Source organism: Ailuropoda melanoleuca, chromosome 16, assembly GCF_002007445.2.
Source record: "Ailuropoda melanoleuca isolate Jingjing chromosome 16, ASM200744v2, whole genome shotgun sequence".
NCBI classification, from domain to species: domain Eukaryota; kingdom Metazoa; phylum Chordata; class Mammalia; order Carnivora; family Ursidae; genus Ailuropoda; species Ailuropoda melanoleuca.
Window position 1 is genome coordinate 19,555,225 of NC_048233.1, and position 7,162 is coordinate 19,562,386.

Sequence of the window (7,162 nt, forward strand, 5' to 3'; positions counted from 1 at the left end):
TTCTATGTTCTCGTTAATATTTTCATTAATATTTTTTTCAAGCCTACACATCATCTTGACCATTGTTACTCTGAACTCCATTTCTGATAATTTGGTTATATCCATATCCATCAGTTCTGTGGCAGAGGCCACAGACTCATTATCTTTTCTTTGCTGGGGGGGCAATTTCTCCTCCTCGTCATTCTGATGAGGAGAGGTTGCGGGGATGCCCAGAGCCCAAATTATTGACCAGGACCCAGGCAGTGTGCACTTGTTTTATAGGGACCTTAGGGATGTGGGCTTCTTGATTTTTCAGCCTGCCTTCTGCGGAAAGGGCCTGCCATGCTGATACTCAGGCATCCCTGTTTGGGTAGAGTCACCCTGCCCCTGAGAGGGGGGATGGGGATGGGCACAATGTGAGCTGGTATTTCTGGGCTTTTGTTCTCTGGCGGCTTTCCCTGGCAGTTTTCTGTGGCTCTTCTGAGAGTCAGAGCCGCAGTGGCCATAACCTAGCCTCTCTCTCAGAACAGAGAGCTCTCAGTCTACTCTCCACTGAGCTCTCTTGGCCATTTTAACTCTGTTTCTGTTGGTGCTGCTAAAAACACTGCAGCATCCCGGGATGTGTGCCCCACAGCTGCTCTCCCAGCCCTCACTTTCGGGGCTGGCATGTCTCTGTCCTTTATGTTTCTACCACCACCAGCCGCCCCTGGTTCCCACATGCGATCCCGAGCTCCTTGTTGCAGTGTGGTTCGCGCGCTACAGAGCTCCGGTTTTCAGTCTGGTCGCGCACACGCTCCCGAGCTCCCGGTTTCAGTCTAGTTCGAGTTTGTGCTCCAGAGCTCCGGTTTTCAGTCAGGTCGTGCACACACTCCCGAGCTCCTGGTTTTAGTCCAGTTCCAGTGTGCACTCCAGAGCTCCAGTTCTCAGTCTGGTCACGCGCACTTTCCCCTGGCTCACAGTCTCAGTCGGTTCTCTCGCAGTGCCGGTCCGTGAGTCTGCCCACTCCCCAGTGCAGGTGGCTATTGCTTCCCGGCGCCCGAGCCCAGCGGCTCCCTCCCGCTTCCGTTTACCTTCTGATATCTGTGCGTGGATTCAAAGCTCCCTGCTTCGTACCTCAATACTCATCACTGGAGATGTTCATTTGTAGAGATCCAGGTGTATCTTCCTGCATCTCAGGCTGATTCCATGGGTTTTCAGGATGGTCTGGTACCTATCCAGCTCAACTCAGGGGACCAGCTGAGAAAGGGGTCCTTTACTCCTCTGCTATCTTTTCTCCTCCTTGCAGAAAGTGGTCGCTTTTCTGTTCATAGAGTTTCTGCTACTCTTTTCTTCGTTCTCCAGTTGAGTTCATAGGTATTCAGAATGGTTTGGTAGCTCTCTAGCTGAATTCCTGGGACCAAATGAACTTTAGGTCCCCTGCTCTGCCGCCATCTTGGAACCAGAACCCCAAGGATTTCTTAATCTCATCACTGAGAAGAGCGCAAATGGCAGAAAAGCATATACCACAAATTAGGTCAGGTAATTTGCATACCTGGGGAAAGAGAGAAACCCCTCTTACTTCCATCTCCATAATCAATTTTCCTAGACATTCTGACACTCTATGTCAATAATATTTATTTTTCCTCCCTCTCTGGACAAGAGATGAGGTGAATTGTCACATATAAACTACAGTTTGTCATAAAAATCCCCCATAGAACAGTCTCACAAGTACTGGCATTGGAAGGTGGAGGAGTGGTTCCTGTGCTGTTTCTGCCTTCACACCACATGCAGGACTTCCTGCCTCCTGTTTCCGGGAGCCTTGCTTCAGGTTTTCTAAAGAAGTAACAGAGACATTGAACTCCTCTTATCATCCCTACTTCTGTCAGAGCTCATTGCATTTTTATCAAATTAGTTCCACAAATGACCAGTATCTCACAATTTCCACTCTAGATTCCTTAATTAGTATAATTTTTAATTCTCCTTTTGGGGTGGCTCAAATAAAGAGTCACACTTAGAAGTGAAGAAGTAAATAAAATGGCTACTCTTAGTGCCTTCCATCAGGTGGTTGGAGGAGAGGGGAAGTGGTTCTGTGGGTGGTGTACCTGTGACTGCAATTGTGTATTGGACTAAAGGGGATTTCCGTGTGGCTGCTGTTTTTCTTTCTCTGCAAACCTCTTCTGACTGTAGCAGATGTAAAGGGATCCACAGCAGCCCAGCATCTTAACCATGAACTTCTGAAAGAAGCTCCTTAAGTTATCTGTGAAAGAAGATGAAAAATAAATCTAGGGTTTCGTATAAACACACCAACCAGGGCCAGGGGTGGAAGGCAGCTGGTTCCTTAGTGCTGATTGAACTCCTTCAGGATTCCTGTACGTGCACACACACACACTAACACACACACACACACACACACACACACACACAACATATCAGGTAAGTCTAAAACTATGCCCATGTTTGTAGACATATCGACAGAAACATACCCTACTCCATGGTGCATATTTCCACTCAAATTCAAACACATATGTCCACATATTGGGTCCACACTCATGGCTTTCAGTGAGGAGCTTTATGAATATATGCACCCAGCATCGCCCCCTTTCCTGGCTCCTGACTGCTGGGTGGGGCCCAGGGAAGGTGAAGGAGAGAGTGTCTGAGTAAGAGCTGCGTGCGTCTCTGAGTGTGTCTCTGCCACAAACACATAGAAATTGGTTTTTCATTATTCACTACTGGAATTATCCACTGTCTTTCAATTACCTCTGTGCCGTCAAGTGTCAATGATCATCTAATCCTTCCTGAGCCCCTATTCCTTGCAGAGAACAGCTCGGGGATTCCAGGCACAAAACTGCTCAAATGAGGTACAAATCCTAGCTGTACTACTCACTTTTCACAAATGACTTACCTCTCTGAGCTTAGTTTCAACTTTTGTGAAAAGAACAATCACTCACCTCATCCAACTTTGTATGAAAGACGTGCTTATGTAACATGTTTGGAGTACTCAGCAAATGGTAGTTATTATAAGCTCATCATCATTATTTTGGAGCTGTGGCCATAGAAAGAAGCAATACAAAAGACAGCTGTTCCTTTCCCTTAGGAAATCTCCTATGACACAAGATAAATGCATGGAGAGAGCAAGGACTGTAAACCTAAAACTCTACTTGAGTCCTGATATCCAATATATCCTCTGAAATCCAAAGAGATTTAGGAGAATTGATAACAGATTTCAGTGCTCTAATAAGGCTATGTTTTTTCTTCTGTCATTCATTATCCTAATGCCTCACCACCTGACATACACCACACATCCACTCCAGCCTCTCATTTAAGAAGTGGACTGGAGAATTCTTGGGATAACAAAGATTTTCAAAGTTCACTGTGTACATTTCACTGTTTCTTAGCAGGAGCCTATCTGAGACTTTCCACACCCAATTGAGACAGCCGTGTGGATAGCCAGAGAGACTGCACCCTCCCAATTCCCCTGTCACCCTCTAATCCCAGAAAATTTTCCTTATGTTGAATCTCCATGTATTTTCCTTTGATATTGGCCTGTATTTATCACCCATTCTTAAAGGGGATGAGGTACACAAATCCACAAAAGCCTAAACAAATTCTCTAATGCCAACATGTTAACATCATTCCATTGCCTATCAGTCCAGGTCTCTGCAATTATAGCTCTCATATAGTTTGTTATTGACCTATTAAAAATAATCAAAAGATCCCGTAAAAGCATTAATTTTGTCCCTATCAGGGTATAACCTCTTATGTAGACATCTGGTCTCTCCTGAAAGCATTTGAAGGATGAAAGTAGCCTAATTTCCAGGACACATAGTTAAGAACTCTTATTTCAATCCCCCAACTCCATAGCCCCTCAATTAGTATCATAATATTATCACTCATTTGATTAAGGGACCGAGCAACCCTGAGGCTGGGCATGACTAATGTGACCTTCCTAGTCCCTTTCAGGCCCTCATATGAAGTAGGAGAAATAGAATTGGCAACAGTCCCCACCCACCTAATGCTTGCCCTAGAGGAGCCTCTGAGGACCAGGCAGACTCGAGGGAGGTCATCGCAGGCTTTTTTCCTATAGTGGGCAGAGTGCTAAAGCAGCCATAGTGACTGGCATGGGAGGCCTGGAGACAGGAGGGCAGTCAGACCCCACACTTCCCCCTCTTTCCCAAATTGAACTTCCCCAGACTAGACCCCTTCTCTTATGCTCCCAATTCCAAAGTTTTTATACCTTCCATAGTATTCATCTGAGGCCAGACACCTGTCATCCATCATTTAAGGGCAGTGCTTCTCAAACCTGAAAGAGCATACAAATCACTTGGGAGCCTGTTAAAATTGCAGACTGTGATTCAGCATGTCTGCACCTGAGCCTGAGAGTCTGCATTTCTAAGAAGCTCCCAGGGCAACACCCTGGCTGCAGGTCCATGGACCACACCTTGAAGAGCATGATCTAGATGACTGTAGAAGTTGCTGCAAGTATTTCCCAGGAAGAATTTATCTTTCCACATCCTTCTGTCTGTCTATCATCCAGATGGAAACAAGAATCATGTCTCATCACTTCCTGATTCAGGAATATGGTTCCGTGGCACAATAAACAATACAAACCTGGCTCATAAATTCCCTTCAAGCATGAAAATACATCCCTCACAAGAGTTCATTCTTTCGTGACTCCTAAAGGTTCATGTGCCTAGAATGACTGTCCCATTCCTTTTTCAACTCACAAGTCCCTCTTCTATTTCCAAAATTGCTCCATGGGTATCCTCCCCCAGGAAGTGTCTTTTGGCCAATACCTCTCTCTCAGTTTCTACTCATACCTTCTATTCCAATGATGCCTTAATCCCTATCCAGCTATTAGTTTCTATTTCAGTCTATTTTTCTCCCCATGTGGGGGATCAATTCTCTCTCCCCAAAGAACCATAGATGCTCTCACAAGGTTTCTGCTCCAGTCCCTCAAAGAAGCATCTAAAGGAGTAGGTAAGTATATGGGTAATGGGGCCTCTGGCAGGCATGCCTGAAGCCACCTACTTCCTGTTGGGAACATGAGAAACTCAGCAAGTAACAAGGTAACTGCCCTCTCTCCCTCCCAGGTCAGGCCCCATAGATAAATACAATAGAAAAACTCTGGCCCTCCTATACCAAAGCATAAAACTGACTGCATCAGGAAGGATGCCTGTTGTGCCCACACTGGAGTCAGTCTCATCTTCAGGGATTCCCTGGAATGGGGTAGAGCTGGTTGGGTCTTCTACCAATTTCACTCCTTCCAGCCCCTCCCCACACCCCATGAGAAGAGATGGAGCAGGACCAGTGGAAGTCATTTCAGGCATTCTCCTGCCCCAGGGCTGTATCGTCCTGTGGCTCCTTGAATGAACAACACTGTTCTTACTGTTGGATCTAGAGGAAATGTAGAAGCTGCTCCTTGTCCTGAGCAAGACTCCACGGGGATGGAGCAGACAGGACAGTCGCCAGAACTCAGGCACAGCTGCACAGGCCAAAACTACAAGTGCCTGGTATGGTTCTAGATGCTAGGTACAGATACAGTTCTGGATGGAGATAAATGCTGTTTGCCAAGGAAGTCTCCCAGAAGATAGGTTTAAAGGAATAGCACAGTGCTAGCCTGAGGAAAGGAAAATTTTCTGTACCAAGGAAATGCGTAAGGGTCAATTTAATTTAAGATAAATTTATTAAATGTTCATTATGTGCCTGGCCCCCAGCTGGATGCACTCTGGGAGTGAACAGGATATACTCCTTACCCATGATCTATAATTCAGNNAAAAAAAAAAAAAAAAAAAAAAAAAAAAAAAGAAAAAAAAAGAAAAGAAAAGAAAAGAAAAAAAGAAAGACACACAGATAACTGTGGTACGCTATTTTTTTAATTTCAGATTCATTGAGGTACCATTGACATATAAAGACGTAAGATGTTTAAAGTGTGCATAGTGTTAATTTGATAGACATATCATTGGAATGATTCATTATGATTTGCCCACTGTGAAAGGATTAATGATGGTATTTTAATCTCTATGTGTCATTGAATGAGGTTGAGCGTAGAAAGGGCACCATTGTTTCCCTCACTTCATCTTTACATGTGAAGAGGCTTCAGCTGGAGCTTTGGTTGTCAATGTGTTCCCTGGACCAGCAGCATCAGCATCACTTGGGAACTTGGTAGAAGTACAAGTTCTGGGTCCCACCCAGACCTCCTGAATTCCAAACACTGGGGACAGGGACCCAACAACCTGTTTTCACAGGCCCTCCAGATGTCATGGCACCCCCTGAAGTTGGAGCACCACTGAGCAGAGCACTATTCCTGGCCTCTCTCCACGGGGCTCTCTCACTGGGACCTTGATTAGTGAAGTGAAGACAGCACACTGAGCATACCCGGCTTAGCTTCTTCCAATTTTTTGTTGGTTTTCTTTTTTTGTCTAGAACAAACCTGCCCACTGGACACATGCAATCCAACCTGCTCGTACAGGAGAAAAACTAATAAAAACAGAGTCTGTCCTGTAGTGGCAGAAGAGGGACACTCAGCACTATATGTGATGAGGAGTAAATCTGTCTAATTAAGTGCTGCAGGATTAGTGAGCCATTACGCTGCAGATCTACAGCTAATGACTTAATCATCTGTCTCTATGTCATGATTATCAACAGATTCTAAACACAGGAAGGAGAAGTTGCGGGGTTATTTATTGGCCCTCTACAGCTCCAACAATGGGTTGTGGTGAAAAGTGAGCAGGATACAGGTTCTGATTGTGTGCAGTAAGGAGACCTAGTTAAAAGAATAACAGGACAGAAGAACCAGAGGAATTTTTTAAATAAAGGGAACTTGAGAAATGATCATTTGTGACCCCTCCTGTTACAGGTAAATAAACAGGGCATGGAGGGAAATGTGTGGCTTGCTCAAGGTCACATTGCTAGATAGTGGTGGAGACAGAAGGAGAACCCAGGACACATGGCTCTCAGCTGTGCACTTTCTGAGCAGATGGACCAAAGTAGACAACAGTAAAAAAAATTTAAAGTCCAAGAATGCAGATGTCACTAAAAGAGGTACCAAACCAGGGATTTTCAACGTGGGTAGTGGGCTCAAAACCAAAGTACTCTGTGCTCAGAGGAAACCTTTGACTCCGATCCACCTGTGCATGCTCTGTTTCCCCCTCACGCAGCCAAGGCTCAAGCTACACAGCCTGCTGGGTGTGTTCTGAACACGGCT